Genomic DNA, 24,148 nt, shown 5'->3' with positions numbered 1-24,148 from the left:
ACGTGTTTTAACTAAGAACTAAACATAGAAATAGTTTTAGCTTTATACTAACACTCATTAACACTGTACATACATATTTTTAACAACTGTAACTGCTACTAACACATTACTAACAATTTCTATCAGTGCTAGCAATTATACAAACTAACTGAACCTAACAAAGAAACAAAACACCAAATTAAAACAATTGCACCACATGGGAGGTATTCATTTCTAACCTCTTAATTTAATACAAATCTACACGCGCGCACTTCTAGACCTTTCTAGAAAAGTTCAGCCAAAGAGCCAGCTGTAGGGAATGACGGGCTTTTTATACAAAAATCCGATAAAATATTAATAATGTTGTTCGCATTATGTTTTTACAGCCTGTAGAGCATAACACTTGCGCTCCATCTGTGGGCTCGACGCGATTACAACAGGGCTGTGTATCTTTTGCCTCTGCTCAAACTGCTCGACACTGACCTGTCACTGCAGCGTGACGGATGGCCGTGAGAGTGAAACAGGCATCAGGTCACTGCGTGAGTGCCAACTGTCTCATTTTATGATACTGTATTCATATTTGAATCGGGAGTATCTAGTCGTGGGATGGATTGATTTGGAATTGTGGTGGAGCCACAAGTTAGGAATGTAACCAACGGTTACAACGGCGACGTGCAGCCGTGAACCGAGCTGAATGGAGAAGACTCTTATGTACTGCACAGGCCACTACGGCCTTAGTCTGAGAAAATAAAATAAACAAATGATACCCATTATGCTTGGAATCTATTGAAAAGTGTTTCCCCCACGCGAAAACTCGTCCTGGAACGAAATCTCTGAGGTCAGCACGTCTGGTGGCCCTAAAACAGTAAGAACCAATCTGGTGATGCAATTTCTAGAAGTTCGATACCCATATTGTGGGGATTCCATTGAAAAATGTTTATGACCTCTCTCGACTCCTTTGGGAACCTGCTCGGAAATGACCACGCGAATATTCACACGACTGATGGGCCCAATGTAATCATAACATCAACTTGCTGTGGAAATTTCAAGAAAATTGATACACATATTGTTGGGGTTCCATTGAAAAATACTTATGACCTCTCTCGACCCCTCTGGGAACCTGTTCTGACGAGTACAAGAAGGCGAGGTGCACAGCGAGGAAGGTGGATCGATCACGTGGAGAACGATTCACGACAACCTGCAGCCATGGGGCCAACCGCGCTGAATGGAGAAGACTCTTATGTTCTGCACAGGTCACTTCGGACTTAGTCTGAGAAAATAAAATAAACAAATGAAACGCATTATGCTTGGAATCTATTGAAACGTGTTTCCCGAACGCGAAAACTCGCCCTGGAATGAAATCACTGAGGTCAGCACGTCTGGTGGCCCTAAAACAGTAAGAACTAATCTGATGATGCAATTTATAGATGCTCGATACCCATATTGTAGGGGTTCCATTGAAAGATGCTTATGATTTATCTCGATCCCTTTGGGAACCTGTTCTGAAATGGTCACTCGAATGTTCACACGTCTGATGGGCTCAATGTAATCATAACATCAACCTGATGTGGAAATTTCAAGAAGTTTGATACTGAAATCCAAGGTCAGTATTACCGAATCAGGACATGTCCTTGGAAATCCGGATTTCTCGGACATCTGCGTGACTTGATCGATCCAACCGAACTTCTTCTTCTTCTTATTGGCAGTGTGGGTATGTACACTGGGACAGAGCCGCTTCGCAGGTTAGTGTTCATTAAGCACTTCCACAGTTATTAACTGCGAGGTGAGCCAGATTACCATTTTTGCATTCGTATATCATGAGGCTAACACGATGATACTTTTATGCCCAGGGAAGTTGAGACAACCGAACTACAGCATGATAAAGAAGAAAATTAGGAATCGAATGAGCCCAAAACTGTTGAAATCGGTTGAAAATTGCATAAGATACAAGCATTTCAGTTTCGTGGGTACCCTGTTGGCCATTTAAAGGGTAAAAAAGGAGGAACTCCTTCCTCCACCCCTTGTTGATCAAAACTTTTTTTTTTGTCTTTATTTGAGAGGTTTTCAGCCCTCGGCTGGCTCACCTCTGCGATCAAAACTTCCGTTAACCCCTACAATCGGTTTTATTCGTCATTATTATGGATCTGACAGAGTTTCAACGTCTTGCTATGAAAAATCTTTCAGATATCGTGAATAGAATTTCGAAAAGGTACCCGGGTACCCAGCCAGCCACACAAGGGTTCTTCCTTTTCCCTTTCCCTTCTGTAGTCTCTCTTTCTTCTACTTTCTTCCTTCCTCATTTTTTTGTCTTCTTTCTGCTTCTAATTTCTTTCTTTGATTTACAGTTCCTTCTCTATATTCTTTTTTTCAAGAACTTTTTTATTTCTTCCTTCTTTTTTCTTCTTTGCTAACTTATTCTTTTCATTCTTCTTCTTTCTTTCTTCTTCCCCGTTCCTCCTTTCATATTCCATCTTGTTTGCATTGCACAACTAACTTGAATAATTACACTCCACAACTTCAATTCTCTTACTTTTTCCTTCTTCTTTCTTATCTGTTTTTCCTACTTCCTTCTTTTTTTACTTTATTTCTTCTCTTTTCTTCCTCTTTTATTCCTTCTTCCTTCTTCTTTCTCTCTTCTCCCATCTTCCTTCTTTCTTCTTCATTCTTCCTGCTTTCTTCTCCCTTTTCCCATCTTCTTTTTTTCTCTTCCTTCCTCTTCCTCTTTCTTCTTCTATATTCTTTCTACCTTCTCTTCTACCTTTGTCTCTTCCTTCATACTTTTTCGTTTTTCTTTCTTCTCCCTTCTTCTTTCTTCCTTATTCTTCTCCCCCTTTTCCTTATGGCGTATATTTCACTCCTAATTCTTACTTCTTAACATCCCCCTTCTTAATTTATAATTATCAACTCTCCCTTCTCACCTATTCCGTCTTCCTTATTCTTTTTTCCTTTATTCCTTCTTCTATCTTCCTTCGTTTGTCTCATATCTCATTCCTCATTTCTTACTTTCCAACATCTCACTTCTCAATTCCTAATTATCACAAAAATAAGAAACAAACCAAATTTTCATTTGGTTTCAACGTGTACTATACTGCCCATGATCGCATATTTTTAACATTTGCATTTTGGTTGTTTTTGTAAATCGTTTGTCAATCCTCCCCACAAACTCAATCATTTCCAACTTACCACAGATAAGCAAGATAGTAATTTACTGTTGTGGGATTAGATGCGGAAAATTGAGATTTCTGAACGATTCACAGGTCTTTTACAAAATGAACAAAAATGCGAGTGTTACAAATATGCGATCATGGGCAGTATACACATGTGGAAGTATTGGCTTGAGAAATGGATTGCGAGTGATTTGACTATGCGTCCAATTTGGGAATCTCGAGCTCGTTCAGTAGCCGCTAGGTTGCGAAGGCCGACGGAGGTTCTTCGTAGCTTAGATGGTTAAAGCACCAGTCTAGCGTACTGTAGGGTCATGGGTTCGAGTCCCATCGAAGGGAAAGTGGTTACCTCCAATACATTTTCCAAATCAATATCTTCCACATAACGTACATATTCACATATGAGTTTTCATAACAAATTTTCATTTCCAAACTTCATTGCTTTGTTTTTGATGAGATGTATTTCCATAGCTATGGAATGAAGTGCCAAACCGTTCCCCCATATATAATTAGATGACAAAATTAGGGAAAAAAAAGTTTGTATTTGCGATGATCATGTGCTGCATTTGTAGTTCTCGACCTCTAAAATCGACTGGTTACTGGCATTTGTTGTTTGATTGGGAAAACTCTGGGATCATTTGATCACAAAATAGGAAGGGATCATCTTTTTAACGGCGTTGAAGTCACTTGCATGGAGTTCAGTGCGTGTTCTATCATGTTTCGGACAGCAGAACGATCGCGCGGTCGGCCGAATTATTGTGTTCTGCATTGCGCGGCCGGTAATAAAATTAATCAGTTCAGTGCGTGTTCTATCATATTTCGGACAGCAGAACGATCGCTCGATCGGCCGAATTATTGTGTTCTGCATTGCGCGGCCGGTAATAAAATTAATCAGTTCAGTGCGTGTTCTATCATGTTTCGGACAGCAGAACGATCGCGCGGTCGGCCGAATTATTGTGTTCTGCATTGCGCGGCCGGTAATAAAATTAATTAGTCATATGGCTACTGCTTCTGCCTCATACGCAGGAGGTCGTGGGCTCAATCCCAGGTCCGTTCCATTCTCCTACTCTGTATCTTTCTCTTTATTTCTCATGTTCTAGCAATCGCTAGAACTGGAAATGGACTTCCATACCGTTTCCATTACTATTCTTATACCTTCAACTTGAGTATTCTATCAGTAATCTGATAGAATTGGAAATGAACTATAGAGCTCGTTTTCTACATCCAATTCGAAATTCCATCAGTTACCTTCTCCTATCTATCACATTGGCAGCTCGTTAACCAAGACGGACCTCTGCCTCTCCAACCTAACCCAGAAATTCCAACAAATTCCGCATGAACTCGTGGCAAGTGCAGAGGTATATTCGGCTTGCAGTGGGCGAGTGATTGCATCATCATTTCCTCCCCTTCCCTATATTGACTTGCATTCTGACGTGGCAGGCGCCAGTATGACCTAACAAATGAGATCACCAGTACTTGTACATTGAAGATGTGTGCTAGTCCCAAGCAAACATCTGTTGGTTCCCTGTGCAAGAACAGCTGATCTGGTCATAATGGAGTAGCAACTACGAGCAGTCAATCAAGCTCAAGCTCAAGCAAGCGTTGAAGTCACTTGCATGTTTTGTAATTGCATGTTCAGATAAGTTTAAATACTAAGTTTTTTTGGTGTGTTTTTCAAGAATGGACCTTACATGAGAAACGATAGATAGGAATATTGAAAACTGTTCAGCAGCATATAAGCATAAAAGCATATGGAGACGCATGGTACATTTATGTTATAATTCATCTTGTGACTTAACTTTTTATGCAAATTTCATCCCATCCGTTTTTATTAAATAAATGAACAAGTGTGCAATCATTTGTATGAAACTTCTATTATTTGAAACTTGAACCTAAAAGCATTTTGGATCCACCTCATCTTTTTTTCTGTAATTTGCTAGTTTATTTTGGTTCAAGGGATCCTCATTTTTTTTAGCAAGATCAGCTAGCGTACAGATGCTGTCATTTAAAGAGCTCATTCACAAATTTCACAACGCAAAAAAACACAGATTTGGATCCCCACCAACCCATCTATGACTTGTTTGTAATATTTCCTTTATACCCACCCCCCCATCTATTTTTACTTCTATTTGTATTTACCAAACTCAATAATAATAAAATTTAGCGATTCAGAAGAACTTTATAACAGAAATGCCTCTTCAAGCCCTTGCGTATTATGTACAGTTCAAATTATTTTGATTCACATGTTCAAGGTTCTCCAGAATGTTCTGGAGTTCACATCATTTGAACTAGCAGGTCAACTACGCCCAGATTCAAACCGAAATCAACTCAGCATGTTCATACAAGTCCCATGAGTCTTTGCGTATTATGTGCAGTTCATATAAGTTTTATTCAGACTTATATAGACATAATGGTTTGATTTCGATTTTGTATCAGGCGCTGTTTTCAAAGTCGACCAATAAATCTGAACTCCAGAACGATTTGGAGAACATAGAAAATCTGTATCAAACTTATTTAAACTGCTTATAATATGTACAAAGCATAAATGACTTGAACGGATATGCAGGGTTGATTTTGGTTTGACATCAGTCGTAATTGATCGTGTAGACCAATTGATCTGAACTCCAGAACAATTCTAAGAACCTAGAACATCTGCATCAATATAATTTGGACTGCACACAATACGCAAGGGTTCTGTGGAATTGTATGGGCATCGGATACCAATCGGATACCAGGCGTAGTTGACTTTGTAAACCAATTGACCTGAATTCCAGAACAATTTGCACACTCGTTCATTTATTTAATAAAACGGATGGGACGAAATTTGCTTCAAAAGTTTAGTCACAAGATGAATCATCGCACAAATGTACCATGCGTCTCCATATGCTTTGGTGCTTATATTCTGCTGAACATTTTTACATGAAAAATACTCACAATAACTTAGATTATTGTAATAACTTAGTATTTTAACTAATCTGAACATGCAATCATGCAAACATGAAAGTGACTTCCTGCTTTGTGACCAAATAATCTTGGATTTTTTCCAATCAAACAAACGCCTATAACCAATCGATTTTAGAGGCCGACAACTACAAATGCAACACATGAGCATCGCGAATACAAATTTAGTGTCGACCATCCCTCACTCCTCTCCTCTTCCTTCTTTCTTATTCTTTTTTTTTTCCTTATTAGTGTTTACATACGATTGTGTTAATAAATAGTATCATAGGTTCGGTCCAATGACCTTTTCTGAGAAAACGACATTCGACCAAATCGACTTTTGAACCAATCTGAAATTGGAACTTACAAAACCAATTTTAATAAGCGAAGTAAATCTCCAAATTCTACGAAGGTTATTCTTATATCAAGTCATTTGTTTTCGTGGAATATATAATGATCTAATCATCACTCACGTTGTAAAATGTTTTCCAAATCCAAACATTAACTTAGCTTGGCAATTCTGATAGCGACAGTTGTCAATGTTGATAACTGAATCTCATTTATTTGTAGTTCCAATACTCAGATCAGTTTTCAATTTGTGCCTTCGAATTCAATTCCCGATCCCAACCTACGTTTCCCAATCATCATTTCCATATATCTCTAAAGATCTCAATGACCATTAGCATCAATTTTTGAAATTTCGTTCAAACTGAACACAAACATGCCGGAAAAAAAATTCTGCATTCAAATGTAATACGAACGAAGTCTATATGCAAAAACATTTTATGAATTCCACAAAGTTTAATTCCTTTGACATTGTTTACTCATCCATACTGACTCAGCAGATGGAAAGTTCATACCCGAAAGTAGCGCTACAAGTAAGCATAATAAACTCCCTACTCCCAGCAGCATCGAGAACAGAGCGGAGCCGCAGCATAAAGGCGCACGCCATAAAAGAAGCAACAAACATAAACCGAAGAGAGCATAAATCAATAAAAAATAAGAGTAAAAGCGACAAGCACAAAGGAAAACATGGAACAGCTCCAAAGCGAATGAATCGAATAACAACAACAATAAAAGCCATCGAAAGAAAGGTTCCTCGTAGTTTTCTCCCGGTGGCCTTTTACACGCTTTGTGGGTACGTACCTGCTTGCGCCTACACAGCCTATCGTTGCCTCAACAGCGCAAAGCAGAAGAGCGAAGAGTTCCCGCCGGCTTATGTAAACCCCCGAGTTACTGCCAGTACTCGGGTCGGGACTTGGACTTTCTATTTTTGGGATTTATTTACGTTTGAATCTGACTCACTTTTTATGTTCCACCGAGATCGAACTCCAACAAAACTTTAAAAGTGAGACAAAACGAACGTCTTGGGTCGTCGTCCCGAATCAATGATGCATCGCCGTTCGTAGGTTGGTAACCAAACCGTTGAACAACGCAGTTTTCATGGATTCTTTCAACTGAATTCAGGAAAAAAAATCTAACGATTTTTTTTGACATGGAACAAAGTTTGAATCGCATGAAAGGCGGACAGAAAAAAAAATCGTTCGAACGGGCGTCGTCGTCGTTGTGTTTGTGTATAATTGATGCTTTTGAGGCACTTTTGTTGTACAAAGAGTTCGACGAAAATTCCAACGAGACAAGCCGGCTGATGAACGACCTTTCGTTGTTGGCTTGGCTCAGCCGGTTCGGGTCGTCGTCGCCGTTGTGCTTCTCGGCCCACCACACCATTTCCATTACACACCATGTCCGCGTCAAACAGCTGGTGCAGAGGCGGCGATTGGTGCCCTGGCGGCCGATGCAGGTCTTTTACATTTTTCTCCGGCTCTCTTCACTTCCACCTTTTTTTTGGTGAACGTCGACGACGACGACGACGACAATGGGTTGTCTTGATGAACGGAAATTAGCTCCGGAGGTGTCCGGTTATTTATCTCCAACGAACGTAGTCGTTGCCGTATTCCGATGGTGTTCGGCACTGAGGAATTTCGTACCAATGCGTCACGCTGGGAATAGGGTCGACCTTGAAGTTGAAGTATGGCTCTTTTGGTGTTGGATGGTTTTTTTTCGTGAACAAGAAAATCATATCACAACTGAAATTGGAATTCTCAAGTAAAGCTCAGTTGAAGCAACGTCGAAAATATCTTAACGATCACGATAAACGATCCTGCCAAGAGCACATCGACCTTCGAACCACTTGAAACGCTCGTGTTCCTTCCACCCACCTTACCGCAAGTGAACCCCTCATCCACCATGAGTTTTAATATCCTACAGAATCTACGCACAATATTCATCCATTCTTCTGAGCACGAAGTTCTTCCAAATCGTTCTTTCTCCAGGCTCTTCGTTTTCATTTTACTGCTTCACCGAATTCCTGTAATTATGTCGGTACGTTGCGCTCGGACGAACCTCAACATTAGGCTATTCTTCAAAAGCATTAATGTTTTTTTTTCTGGTATTTCAAATCACTTACACAGCTCCATGCCTAAATGCCCTTTGTTCCATCGCATACATTTTTGTTTCTTTTCTCCGGTTCCGAGAGCGGACCCGATGGGAATTTGACCTTCCCCTGAAAGACATCCATTGGAACACCTTGACGGCGAACGCGACGGCGGTGTTGTAGGTAAATGGAACCATAAAAAGTGCATGTCAGGTCGGAAGCAGTACATTCACTTCGGCTGTTTTGGTGGATAAAGGTCTGAAAGCAGTTTAACTTCAATCGGTTTTTGGGATTTATGGTGGCAGGGGTTGTATGCAAACAAGGCTAGGAAATTCAAAACTGGAAGGAACAAACGAAAGGCATAGTGTTTGAATGTTTCTTTATGGTGTAGTGATTGGGTTGCGGGTGGCAGAAACTATTTCTTTTTCTGCTGGTTTGCTTTGGAGCTGAATGCGAAAGATGAAAATGTGGAAATTAATCGAGGGATGATTAGCATTTTGAATGCTTCATTAGAATAAGGCAAATGGAGCACCGAACGAAGAAAGAATGATACCCTTTAATATGTACAAAAGATGATTCTGGGATTTACCTCTCACGTAGACTAAGTGTTTGTAAATACCAACAAGATTTTTTTCGGGAAAATAATAAAAGGGATAGATACTATCATGGAGGAGATTTTTCAAGTCCAATGAATCTTCTGCTGGTCCTAACGGAACACCTGTGAAAATAATCAAAAATAGGCACGGTGTTCATTTCTAAAAAATGCTGGCGTAGTGAAACAAATTCTGCATTCATCTATGATCCCATGCGGCCCTCCCTATCAGTCAAGGAGAAAAAATAATTTGAAATTCTTCCACTTAACGACGCAAGTGTATATGAATCTACCAGTTTGGTTCGATTTCGCGGAATCTGTTGGATTTAGAAAGTTGCCTTCTTCTACAAAGTTGTTTGAGGATTGGAAACCAATATGCTAAGAAATTGTTTAGTTCAGAATTCATCCGCAAGATGGCGCTACTGTATATGAGAGATAAGTTTGATTCGATATCTTGGAATCTGTGGGATTTAAGAAAATTGCTGTCTTCTACAAAGTTGCTAGGGGATTGTAAACCAATGTGCTGAAAAATTGTTTAGTTTGAAATTTTTCTTTTTTTTTTCATTTTTACACAGCTACTGAAAAACTGTTTAGATTGGATTACATCCGCTGGGTAATGAATCATTGGACAACCAGTTTTGTTAGATATCTCAGTATATATGGGATTTAAAAGGGCCATCATTTACAGTTATTTGGGATTTGAAAACCAAAGTGTTCAGAAAATGTGCTTGATAGCCATATGGCTACCGTTTCTGTCTTATATACAGAAGGCCATGAGTTCAATCTCAGGCTCATTTCATTCTCCTACTTTGTATATTTTTCTATATTTATTATGTTCCAGAAATCACTAGAACAGTGAATGGATTTCCGTACCGTTTGCATTTGAATCCTGTAAACCTGACTAGTCTAGCAGTAACTGTTAGAATTGGAAATGCACTGCCCATGATTACATAGTTGACAACCATTGCACTTTCGTTTGTATTTTTAATAATATAGGGACATCCATCGCAAATATAAATTATTTCAACCTGCAAGCACTTAAATAAGGTTTGGAACAAGCATCGTATCGATGTTGCAGCGGTTGAATTACTCTAATAAACGCGTAATAAGTCAAATTCGCTGAAATTTCGAATGGTTGATACGTCAACTATGAAATCATGGGCAGTGCAGGAAAAACTTGTTTCTTATATCCAATTAGTATTCTGTCTTTTGCGTTGGTGTAGCTTCTTTTTGGCTGAATAAAACCTTTAACAGCATTTAATATTTGATAGGATTGACCACTTGTTATCATTATAGAAATTATTATCAAGAAACTGATCATAGTAGCCAGGATTCACATCAAGTAACAGTACATCGGAGGCAAAGTCAAGGGCAAAGTTCACTGTAGTAGGTATGGTACCTCATTGATGTATTTTCAGGAATTTAGGTGGTCATTACATATGCATCATCCTTGTCGAATAGGGCACTACACGGAAACATCTCGTTCTCTTTCATTCTTCATAAATTTTGACATTTACTGGCCTTGTTGTTTTCTAATTTCTTTGCAGCGAGAAAGAGACAAAGCAGCCCGTACAGTGCCCTATAACTTAACTTAGACGAGGTATTGATTTGGTATGCAATATCTCTCGAGTACCTGATGCGATTATTATCATCAAGGACTACTATTTTGGTACTATTATAACAGAGCTCATTATTAATTTGTTAGCGTAGTATATTCTTGGGTTATTATTATACCTATGGTGAAGGTGGTAAACTCTATACAATATTGTATATTGAGCATTGACTAACTCCCTGGTCATTATCAGAAATGGTGTAGAAGAAAAATGTTGGTTTAGGACAAGCTGTAAAAAACGCAACCCTCTTATGCTTCCCGAATGATGGAGGGCATCATGGGCAACGTAACTCGGACTAATGGCCCTTCCACATCTTGGTGAAAATGTCCCAGCAGTCGTAGCCACCAACTATAAGTCAACAAGGTCAACTGGAGGGAGGGGGGCACCAGTCTTCTCCGCAACCGATCTACTAACCAAACTCTACCCTAAATAGCATGCAAGAAACGGACAATTCATGCCATCAACACTTACACCAGCGGTCGTCAACCTGGGGTACATGTGCTCCTGGGGGTACCTTCGCTGGCCTCAGAGGGTACCTCGGTCAAAATCCGAATCGGCGGATGTATTACAATTCCAATCAAAACTCATTTATCGAGACGAGCCAGCCTCGGGCTGAAAGTCTCGATAATAAAGACAAAAAAAAAAACTCATTTATAAAGTTTGATACTAGTGTATATTTTTATTCATAACTTTGTCTTAAGCTTGTAAATAATATGCATGGCGAATAGGGTGGCTCAAAACACACTTTTTCAATTTTTTTGATGGGCCGCCCTCTTATTCGGTTCAATTTGATGCCCAACGTTTGTTCAACGTTTGGGCGGTGCTAAACTCGTTGTAAGTTTATATGGAAAAATGTATGCAGAAACATCCAAAAACAGTGATTTGCAGTTGGACGGCACAGTTCACATTCAAGAACCATAATTCTCATTCAGTTCTTGTAGAATTTAATACAGAATGTTATGAAAACCGCGAGAAGATTGGAGTTTATTAGGCAAAGATATTAGCATTTTACTGGAGTGTTGTATGGGTGAATTTGTTTCTTTTCAAAGGTAAAAGAAACGAAATTTGCTCAAACTCCACTTCAGAGAAATGTTAATAACCTAGCCGGGCAAACTCTAATCTTCTCGCGGTTTTCTGCATAACATTCTGTATTAAATTCTTCAAGATCTGAATGAGTATCATAGTTCTTCATCATGAGTAGTTCCATCCAAATGCAATTCACTGTTTTTGGATGTTTCTGTATACATTTTTGCATATAAACTTCCAACGAGTTTAGCACCGCCCAAACGTTGACCGATTTGGCAGAAATTTTGTCCAGAGCATCAGGGCATCAAATAAAACCCAATTAGAGGGCGGCCCATCAAAAGAATTGAAAAAAGTTTTTCCCATATTATTTTGAGCCACCCATTGGGGATCAATAAATCAAAGTCAATTGAATCCTGCTTTTAACAATCATAACTAGATCAAAAGGACAAAACTTCGAATTAACAAATTAAAAAAAAACCTCTTCAATGCAATCTACCCGATCGAAACAAAATGTTGAATAATATGTGGAGAATATACTTCTGAGCTAAAATCTAGAGTCTAAAGGTTCGGAAGCCTCTGTTTGAAAGGTTGCCCCGTTGCAAGAGGATTGGAAGTATCATTCTACGTTACTCGGAAGCCTTCTTCCAAGTAGCTTTTTTTTTGTAAAACTTTTTATTCTATCGTTAAGTTAGTGATTCACATTGAGGTAAAATATAAAATTTTCTAATCCTAGATTTTCTGGATGTGTTTCTGTTACATAACTGAAGTATTTCCCTAGTGCTTCAATTATAAATGTTTGAGAAGTGCGCCTTAAGGTTCTAAAATTAGGATACACAAAATCTTCTGGTTCAAGTCTTTGTAAAGCAGCCTCTTGTCCTATAATTTGCCTCCGTTGATAGCTCCAGATATTCCTGACAAGTTCGCATCGGAAAAGTTTGTGTACCATAGTTTCTGGTTCTCCTGGACAAGCCTCGCAGAATAGATCATCTACGACGCCTCGTTGGAACAGTAACTCTCGATGCTTGATTTTCTTATGCATTATCATATACCACGCTGATCGTTGAGATGAAGTTAAGCATTTGCTGTGGAGGTGTTTAAATACCGATTTCCATTCACGATGTTCTGCTGAAACAAAACCTGGATCCGGCTTGAGGGTCAAAAAGTGTTGATAGATTCCAGCAGATGTTGGAGTGTTCTTCAATTGATCCGGAAGATTACGTAGTTCTGACCTCAATAGGATTATGTGACTGAACATGGCTGGTATGGGAGTATTGGGGTTCTCCATGATGCTGCTTTGAAACGGAAGTTGTTGATTTAGGCTTATTAATCGGTTAAGCAAAAGAGCCTTTGATTTTGTTTCTGGGCAATGCAAGTTTAGACCACCACGATTTTTTGGTAAAGTTATATTGGAAAATGCTACACGTTGTAGTCTTTGGCCATGCCAAGCAAATTTTCCTATTTCAGTCCTAATTTTGGTCGCAAATCCTTTAGTTAGTGGTATGTTTGAAGCCATGTACCAAAGTTTTGAATTTACATAATTGTTTAGAAGAATTGTTTTTTGAAACAAATTTAGTTTCCTCGGATGATGAAACCACAATCGAGTTCGTAACCCATTCAATACAGCTTCCCAGTTTTGCTTATGTGCTTGCTTGATGTTGTCTCCATAACGAACTCCAAGAATGTGGACTATGTTTTCGATGCGCAGCCACTCCGTCTCTGCTGTTAGGTTGATGTTGCCTATCATCACAGCAACTGTTTTCTGTTTATTTAATATTGCACCTGAAGTTGATCCAAAGTCATTGAAGATTGCGACTACTTGCGTGAGACTGGTCTCATTGTCGAAAAACATAGAGATATCGTCAGCATATGCATTAAATATAGTGCGTGGGAAAAGCCTTTCAAAAGTATCTAGTAACGGTTGGAGATATATCACAAATAAGTGCATAGACAGTGGGTCACCCTGTCTAACAGAGCGACCTATTTTGAGTTCAGGGGTTAAATGTCCATTCACTAGTATCTTTGAAAATGATTGGCTCCAAATCGAATCGAGAAGGTTTACAAACTGTGGATTGAAGTTCATTCGTATCATTGTCTGCTTGAGGAATCCGTAGTCCACTCTATCGAACGCATGGTCGAGGTCGAAAGATACTAGAAGGGAGTTTCGCCGATGGTATTTCAGTTGTGCAATTTTGTCAGAAATGCGACAAGTAGCTTCGAAAATATTCCTTTTTCCATTGGAACACTTCTGGTGTTCTGAGAGCACCAAAGGAAGTAAACTCTGCATTCTCTGCTTGAGTACCCTTGCAAGAACTTTATAGTCGTAGTTCAATAGCGATATTGGACGATATCCTTTCGCGCTTTTGTCCCTTCCTTTCTTCTTTACAAGAATTATGATTCCATCAAAAAATTGTTTCATAGCGTTTCCTTGAAGAGCATCATTGATCACATTCGTGAATTCAAAGCGAATGATCTCCCACGTTTTTAGAAAGAACTCTTTTGGTAGGCCGTCCGTACCAGGGGCCTTTTTTGAGCAACTACCCTTGATTGCAGCGAGAACTTCGTCTTGCGTTATCGCTTGCATGAGATTTTCATTTGCACGAGTGTTTTCAGCAATGGATCTGGCTGGCATAAAGTTCAGAGAGTCGTTGGTCTCGACCGATGTGTACAAGGTCTCAAAATATGACTTAACATGATTTTTAATCTGATTCTGATCATCGATTTCACTGCCATCTGCAATCTGTAGCGATTTTATTGTAGTTTTAGATCTTTTACCATTGATTTGAGCAACATGGAAAAGAGTTGTGGATTCCCCGGCCAGAAAAGTTTCGTTAATTCTACGGAAGCTAGTTGAAAACTTTCGTTGATGTCGAAGCATTTGTCCTTTGATACGATTGATTGTTGCAAGTTGTTCAGGGTTATCAAGATAGTTGTCATATGCTCTCTTTAGTAAGCCACGATATAGTTCCATTGCGTCTCTGAAGTTACGATGAGTAATGGATGACTTCCATTTCAAAAAGGAAGTCAGTTTTGGTTTACAGTAAAGTACCCACCACTCTATCCAAGAGCGGTAATTTCGTTTTGCACGTATCCAGTATGTCCACTTTCTGGTTAGTTCGTTCATCACATCCTGCTCGTCAAGTATGTGCGGTTGAAGACGCCAAATACCACGCCCTACTGGTGTTCCCAGATTGGGAAGAGAGATTCTCAGTATATAGGCTTTATGGTCCGAAAATGCCGTAACAGAAAAATGTGCAGTATGAAGTTGGTGTCTCATCGCATTCGAAACCAGTATGCGATCAAGGCGTGAAGCAGTATTGGGTCTAATATAAGAAAATTCCACCCTGCTCCCATTAAGAACTTCCCATGAATCCACTAGCTGTGCAGCACTGACGAGACGTTTACACATGGGGCTAATATTCCCGCTGCCTGTTGAGTCTTTTGGATTAATTATAGTGTTAAAGTCGCCACCTAACACTACATGTTGCGTAGAATGTTGAAGATAGTGCGCAACTGATGAATTGAAAAATCTTCCCTAGCGCTCCGCATAGCAGTACCAGACGGGGCATAAATGTTTATGAACGTAACTGGTCCTATCCTTAACGAAGTTATGCGATTGTCTAAACTCCTTTCTACGTTATGTATATTATATCGATCTCTCACTACCACAGCTGTACCTCGTTGCTGACAATCAACGTTGAAAATTATTTCAAATCCCGGTATTGATAATTTGTCATTTTGTACTTCTTGTAGAAAGATTACATCCAATTCAGCGCATCGAATGAAAGATATCAGCGCATCAATTTTTGTTTGATTAGAGATATTGCAGATATTGATCGTTGCAACATTATAGCTTAATAAATCCATCACCTTAATAAAAGCAGAGACTTATCTTGTGGCGTTCCCGGTCCCTGGTGTTGAAATGACACTGACACGACGGACAAAGCCGAAACGGAATGGATGTCAAAACGTCGATCGTTCTCATGATGTCAGTCTCGTCGTGTTTTTGTTGTCGTTTTATTCGTGAACGTTCCGATTCAGCTGAACTCCGCGAGAAAATATTCGATGTAGTGTATCTCCATTCGGTGTAGTGATTCGTGAATGAGATAAGCCTCATTGATGCCGCACACATCAGGATCAATGCAGTAGGCCAAATCCACGGGAAGCAAAGTGCGCGATTCACTCTTAGTGCTGAAAGTGGTGTGTACTTTTCAAGTGCGGTAGTATCACGAGGTGCTTCGGTAGGACATATACTTTGGCTTACCTCACAGAAGGAAAAGCCCGCGGTGACAGTAGTGATTTTTGTAGTGCCGGAGAGTGTAGCTTTCTTCGCCAGGATGTATTTTTCGTTGAATGGTTTAACTCGATGAGCGGCGCCTCGGTGATGTAATGTATGCGAATGTTTTTTTGTGAAAAGACATGGAAATTGCTTCAGAATGATGGTAGTGCTAACTTCGGCAGGACATATACTAGGGCTTACCTGACAGACGGTAAAGCCCTCGCTGGTGTTAAAGGTGGATCTGCCGTATGTTGATTTATAATTGTTGCTTTTCGGGAGAGGTCGATTTCGTTTAATCCAGCGATGTGTAGAAGGTGACATTGAAAAGAAGCGGGTTGGATATTGCTTGAGACGAGTGGTAGTATCGTGATTTGCTTCGGCGAGACATATACCCATAGTATAGCTTACCGAGAAGTGTTGTTTGTTCTGCTCCGGCTTTTGCGTTTGACTTCTAGAAATGGTGCTTCACTAGGAGTTGAAGATTTTGGTGATCGGTGTCGTTTTGGAGGGGCGATACTTGTTGATATTTCTTCAGCATCATCCGAGATATTGAAGTCGGAATTACTGCGTTGTGATGCAATATCATCTGTGGTGATTTTAGCGATGAAAGGGGAACTGGTTCTGCTTGGGCCAGCGACTTGAGATGTTCCCAGCGGAATGCGAGTGAGAGAGGTAGGTCGAATTTGATTCTTAGCAGTGTCCAGGATGCGATCAGTAATCGCGGTTACCAAAGGTTTATGCGAACTAGGATTTTCACCGCTCTCGGTTGTTTCCATTTGATCCCTAGTGGAAATCAAAGTTGGTTGGGGATTCCTCGGGGCAGTAGGTAATATTCCCTGTACTACCTGTGCTGCTGTTAAACGGCTATTGATGTCGAGACCCATCTCTCTGCGTGCTTCAGTGCAGGAACGGCCGATATGCAATGGCCGCACACAGTACCGGCAGGTGCGAATCTGGTTTCGGTATGCGATGAAGGCAGTGTGTGTTCCTAGTGAGATATACGATGGAATCGCTTTTTGCAGTCTCATTCGAACTATTCTCACTCCTGTCGGTAGGCCAGGCCAAAAGTCCTTCCACACTTCGTCTTGTGTGGAGAGAACTTCACCATAGGGCGCTAGGTGCTTAGTGATGCTCTCGGTTGTGATGTATGATGGGAGATCGGCTACCTTAACCTCAATGGCGTTGTCATACGGTACCAGTGGGATAGCATATTGTTTGCCGTTTAGCTCGACCGTATGCTTCATGCTGTGCTCGGCTACCAGCTCTTCCACATATTGTTGTGATTTGAGCTCGATTATGACTCGCGACTTGGACATGCTCGGCTGGATACAGTTTACCTTGGACATATCTAGGTTGATTTTCTGGCTGATGAGCTCGAAAACTTTTTCTAGCTTGGGGCGGGCTGGCATGGTGCTGAAGTCTAGATATAGGGAATCCTTACGATGATCATTCATCTTGAGGATGTATTGGCCAGCGACCACGGGGACGTGGATTGCGGCAGCACGTTGTTGGCCGACGGAAAAATGTAATGGCGATTGTTTTCACTTGGCAATAATTTCAATAACGTCTTCACACTATGAAAGCTAAATGTCAACTCATTAGCTGGAAGCATGCAAATAAGCGTAAAAATCAATCGATCTTACTCACCTTTTAAATCTAAAATTCAGTCAAACTTCATTGAATATCGAATGCAATTTTACACGTCGTTGAATTTTCAAAACTATTTGCTATGTTCTTCCAAGCAGCTCGGAAATTTCCTTTCAAGATACACGGAAGCATTGTTTCGAGAGGTTCAAAAGCCTTTTTTTTCAATAGGCTTAGAAGCATTTTTCAAAAGGTTTGGAAGACTCCTTCAAAGAGGCCCGGAAGCCTCCTTTCAAGAGGCCCGGAATCCTCCTTTCAGGAGGTCTGAAAGCCTCCTTTCAGGAGGCCCGGAAACCACCTTCCAGGAGGCCCAGAAGCCTCCTTTCAGGAGACACGGCAGCCTCCTTTCAAGAAGCCCGGAAGCCTCCTTTCAAAAGACCCGGAAGCCTCCTTTCAAGAGGCCCGGAAGCCTCCTTTCAAGAGGCCCGGAAGCCTCCTTTCAAGAGGCCCGGAAGCCTCCTTTCAAGAGGCCCGGAAGCCTCCTTTCAAGAGGCCCGGAAGCCTCCTTTCAAGAGGCCCGGAAGCCTCCTTTCAAGAGGCCCAGGCCTCCTTTCAAGAGGCCCGGAGGCCTCCTGTCAAGGGGCCCGGAAGCCTCCTGTCAAGAGGCCGGAAGCCTCCTTTCAAGAGGCCCGGAAGCCTCCTTTCAAGAGGCCCAGGCCTCCTTTCAAGAGGCCCGAAGCCTCCTTTCAAGAGGCCCGGAAGCCTCCTTTCAAGAGGCCCGGAGGCCTCCTTTCAAGAGGCCCGGAGGCCTCCTTTCAAGAGGCCCGGAGGCCTCCTTTCAAGAGGCCCGGAGGCCTCCTTTCAAGAGGCCTGGAGGCCTCCTTTCAAGAGGCCCGGAAGCCTTCTTTCAAGAGGCCCGAAAGCCTCCTTTCAAGAGGCCCGGAAGCCTCCTTTCAAGAGGCCCGGAAGCCTCCTTTCTAGAGTCATATCTTCTATATCTGCGTATGTTTATCAATCGTTTTCTTCATATTAGAGTATTGTTTTTCATATAGTCCGTGCATTTTTGTGTAAATCTCATCTCATTTCTTTCCATTTCACTTCGTCTGGTAGCATGTTAAATAGTTTAAATCCTTTAAAAAATAGTGAATTTTGACTACCTGTACTTTTTACGCAAATGTCAATGACGCGCGACATAAAACTCCGCCAGTGCCAACCATGTGCAATGACCGAGAAGGTAATTCGCTGACAGACAAGACTATGATGGCAGCCAAGTGGAAGGAGCACTTCGAAGATTTGTTGAACGAGGAAAATAAAGGTGTGTTAAGGAGCAGGATGGACATAGTCGGCGACAGTCAAGCTGTGGAGCCACTAATGTTGGACGAGGTAAAGAAATTATAACTTTTTTTATTCTTTAAGGCTTGCTTCCACTTGAATAGCAGTAAATTAAGCGCCGTTCGCAAGAAAGTCGTTTCGGGACCCACATTGTTTATCTAATAAAACAACACTTTTGTCAATAAAATCCATCAACTCGTCTTTCACGATCACTTCAAGAACTTTTTCATATAACGGTAACAATTTTTTTGGTCGTCTATCTTCAGGTTTTCGTGAGCTCGGCACTTTCTGTGGCGGAATAACTAAGGACTTTTTCCAGTTAGATAGGAATTCTCCTCTGCTCAAAAACATATTTATTAATTCCAGGAACTCGTGTTTTATAGCATAAAATGCATCGATCATAACCGCAGTATTGACGTTATTGTATACTTCTTATGCAGAGATTGTATAATATAGGCCTATGGAGTTCTTGCATTCAAGTTTTGGTTTGGGTGAAAAGGATTGTTCTGATTGTTCTGACCCAGACCGATGGATCAATAGAGTTGTGCACTACCGTAATCTGAAAAAGTGACGTATCCTCCAAATTATAGCCTAGGGGTCGTACATCAATTATGTAAGCACTTTTTCTGGGATTTTCGACACCCCCTCCCCCTCATGTAAGATTTTCCTCATGCTAATAGTTTTATGTTTATATGAAAGAAAATGAAACATGTACTAACTATACGAAAAGAACAATGTTGTGCTGATTTGGACAGAGTTCTACGAAGAAGAATGATTCTTCGTAATATGAAGACAACGGCCTCGTATAATTGCTACGTCGAATTTCCTTTCAATTCATCGGGCTTAACTTCAATAATTAATATCTCAGTTACATCGGTTGTAGTTAAACTCATTTCTGAACCAAATACGAGAGAGTTGTCTCAAAAGTCATGATTTTTCTATGTCCTAAGTAGAGTCATGTACGAGACACTGAAGACGTCCGTGCGGTCTAGGACGAAATATGTAGCTGTTAAAATTAAATCAATTGGTGGAATTGGGATTCTTATGGGTATTGAGATTATCACATATTATGAATCTATTATAAAAATCAAGCCTAAAAACAAAATTTCATCAATTTTGGTGCACGAGAACTATTTTAAATCAATTTCGAAAAACCTCATAAATTCGCGTAACACCCCTACCTTGATTTTACTCTGGGCCGAGCTGTCAACTTGTAAACTAACTCCCAACCAGTCAAATTTCCAAATCTTTTAAAATGCATTTTGAAAACCAAATTTGAGGTCCATGAGTGTGAAAAAAATTCGTTGTAATGGAAATGACGGCTTCGGTAGGTTTTGTTCTATTATTGTCAGGGGGTTTCTATTGTGCTTTGCAACAAAAGGAACACTTTCGTAATCATTTTCCAAGGCTCTCATAGTAGAGATGGTCGGGATTCGGGTTTTCAAACCCGAAACCCGACCCGAACCCGACGGGTTCGGGTCGGGTTCGGGCTTGGAAAATTAGAACAATGTCGGGTTCGGGTCGGGTACGGGTTTGTGAAATGATAAAATGTCGGGTCTGGGTCGGGTACGGTACGAGTTTGAGAAATAAAGTATTGCAATTTTTTTTTCGTTTCTGATTAATTCAAGGCTTGTTCGTTGTTTGGGCCTATACCCTTTTGGGTGTAAAGAGAAATATAAAATATCTAGTTTGAGTTTTCCGCCAAAAAATTAATTCGGGTCCAGCTCGGGTTTAAGACTGCAAAAATTGTCGGGTACGGGTCGGGTTCGGGCTTGATAAGATTTTTCATCCCGGGTTCGGGTCGGATCCGGGTTTGAAATGAATTTCTAAATCGGGTTCGGGTCGGGTTCGGGTTTACAAAATGTGAAACCCGACCAACTCTATCTCATAGATGTGTTAAATTTATTCGCAGTTCAAAAGCACGTGCTGTCAAAGCATTCGCCGTCAGAATCCACCAAGTGGCCAAATTTTCAAAAATATTAAAATAGCTTTTTTTGGAGGTATGTTTTTCTTAGACGACTATCTGAAATCGAAATTTGGCCTAAACATTCTTTGCATAACAAAGAATATTGTGGCCAAATTTTGTAAAATTTGGTCAACAAAAACCCCCTGACAATAATAGAACAAAACCTGCCGAAGCCGTCATTTCCTCTATCTCAGAAAAAGGTGTTCTATTTAAATTTGATTTGATTTCCAAAATGTGTTGCTGGATTATTTATACCACTTCATCTTAGCATAAAAATCTGTAGAAACAGTCGTACAACTTGCCCACAGACGGTCCGACTTTACTTCGACCGACCAAATTTCCTGGGGGTGGAGTCAAAGTTGTACAACACATCGGAGCGTGTATGGGGCCCCTAAAACGTTACAAACATTATTCTGTGTTCGGACCTAATGGAATGTTCACGCAGGATCATACCAAAATAAAACATTGAATGGGAATAATCGGGCCGCCGCCACTTGATTTTAGCTATAGTGAAACCCAAACAGAGATGTTTAATGACTTTTAAATGGACGACAAAGAAATATTAAAGGGACAAAAGTCAAATCCAACATTTTTCTTCAGGACCATCATCTTCAATTTCCTATTAGTCGATCAAGTCTCACCATCATTAGGAAATTACAACAAATTACGGTTATTTTATTCGAATGATTATACACCGAGAGTCAATGGCATCGAAAAGCAATCAGATACGAGTGAATTGTGAGGTGTAAAATGGCACTGGTGGAAGATATATTCCCCTCACGCCAGGCTTCCAACCGAAAATTGTGAAGCGTTTATTGATTTTTAAATCGACGATGCTCGCTACCTACCAGCTGAGGCTATTAGCTTTCAGCCGAACAGCAGAGCGCTGTCCAAGGTGAGGGTCGAAGCGTTTCCGGGTGCTCAGAGCAAACATTAAGCATTGAGTTGATTGGACGGAAATTAACTGTTTTATTTTTTCAATCATAATTTGTTCAAGTGTAATGTATGTTCTCATGAGTTTCGTGTCGATCAAAACATCTTGAAAAACAACACCATATGAAGCTGGCTGGGCACAACTCCGATGATAATCGCGCCCGCTCAAAAAATCATTAACCCCCAAGCACCGAGAAAATGCAAAAACAAATTCAAGCTAAGGCGGCACTAACGATGTCGACGACGACGACGACCGATAGATAATCTCTATCTGGGGCCGATTTCCATCATCATTATACAATCCATTTACGGTTCATCTAGATCTGAATGGCCCTCGAACAAAGAAAATCCGCTTTCGATACACACATTCACTGTGGTGGTTCGCGCATAATGGCCCGCTTGATTGTCCGTCCAAGCAATACCCCACACACCCCCCTGGAACTGGATCGGTGCGACGCACGGTGTGGTGCCCTTCTTCGGAATCTTTCGATGATTGCCCATTCCCATCCATCAGCACCCATCCATAGGCCAGCCAGCCAGCCACATCACACCACGCTGCTGTGCCACTGTTTTTCTTTGTGCGAAATGTTTTCATTCTGTTCTGTTTTCATTGCGCGCGCTTTCCATGCGGTGGCGATTGAAGTTATGCTGCATGGGTGAAGCGAGTTGTTTGCGGAGGGCGGGGGAACGTATGGAAGCATAATCAATGCATTTGTGAACATAGACTTTCTAAATCAATTTAAGCATAATTGTGATTTCCATTCGGTCTTTGTCATATCTCCCAATGTTTTTCAAGTTTCTTACATTATTGCTTGTTCATCTTGTTTACCTGCAAAAAAAAAGAAAATAAGTTTGTCAGTATTAGTATTTATATTGAACATCGATATTCGGAAATTATATGACAATTTGATGTTAGAAGCGATCGCATGACATGAATAAATTAAACTAAAACTATCATCGCATACGGCAACTGAAACATGTCTCATTGTATCATCTTAGTCAATATATAGAAGATGTTTTTTAAAATAATTAAAAATTCTTGAAAATGGTGTACAATTTCAGAAAAATCAGAACCAAAAACTTTAAATTAATCGTTACAAAAATAATAAAACAGCATTCGTTTCATTTGAAGCAACATACGGCACAAAACTAGCACATTGATACACAATCTGTGTGTACCAATCAACAAGAACGTGCGCACGTGTCCCAACATTTTATTCTATATCACGTCTCAAAAAGTACACCCCTCGATAGCATAAGCCAATACTGCCGATGAAGCCAACCCAAGAAACCATCTACATCACCATTTCCCCCTCTTGGCTGGTACTTTCCCACCTATCCGACAACTAAGCCGCACATGGTTTGATTATTTTGAGTAAAGTCTAGCCATCAGCGTCATCTTCATGAGTTTTTCCGCTGAAAACTTTATTCCATCCTGAAGCGCCCCATTCGCCGCTCACTTACTATATTGACGGTCGGTGATGGCTGGCTGTGTTTAGACTTTAGAGCGAAGCGCACGACGATCATCATCTCCGACTTCATCATCATCGCCATCGCAATTTGGCCTATTTCCGAATCGGGGAGTTTGCCCGACCGTTGCGTTGTTGCCTGTAGTGGCAGGTCGCCCCAAGCCCAACGCAAATGGCAGCATTAGATTTTATGTGAGTGCTTTTCAAAGTGGCATGTGCTCGCGGAAAAGAAAATTGTAACGGCGATGAAGACGACGACGACGTTGACGGTCGTCGTGGTACGTCGCGTTGTTTGTACCCCAGCTTGTACCGTGTTGGAGGGTGTAGTGAACACACTACACATATGTAGTGCTAACTTTTCATGGGATGCAAGTGGTGATGTGGAAGAAGTAGAGTTGAGAAAACTATTCGCGACGAGATTGTTTTGACTGCTGACCGGATGAGGGACGTGCATAAACCACGCAAACTATGCAATTACGTTCATGGAATAGACTTCCAAATTGTCGTGGTGAGACGAATTAAAACTACATTCAGGCATTAACATGCAGAGAATAATGTTTGAAAGAACTTTTTCACCTTAAATTCGGAAAAATTTCCCATGGATTATCAAAGAGATTTCTCGAGAAAATTTCGTTTTTCGCTCTTATAATTGCGAGCCCCATATGTCTACCACCGATTTTAACACGTTTTCGACCCTATTTTGTCACCTCAATTTTTTTTTAAATTTCAATCGCTCTTTTTATTTTTGTAAATCATACCGCAAACAACAATCATTTTCATGAAATAACTGTCACCGCATGTGGTTTCTTATGAATGAGTTTTGAGTACCTGTGAAGGATT

General features: G+C 40.6%; 1 protein-coding gene across 1 annotated transcript in view; it reads right to left on the bottom strand.

The window, feature by feature from the left end:
- The window catches only part of LOC134210843 (uncharacterized), a 441,718-nt gene that overhangs the window by 312,890 nt on the left and 104,680 nt on the right, over window positions 1-24,148 (bottom strand). The gene's annotated exons all lie outside the window — the stretch shown is intronic.

The sequence above is a fragment of the Armigeres subalbatus genome, chromosome 2 (genome assembly GCF_024139115.2).
Source record: "Armigeres subalbatus isolate Guangzhou_Male chromosome 2, GZ_Asu_2, whole genome shotgun sequence".
In the NCBI taxonomy this organism is placed as follows: Eukaryota; Metazoa; Arthropoda; class Insecta; order Diptera; family Culicidae; genus Armigeres; species Armigeres subalbatus.
The sequence above is the reverse complement of the archived record's forward strand: the minus strand, read 5'-3'. Positions and strand labels throughout refer to the sequence as shown.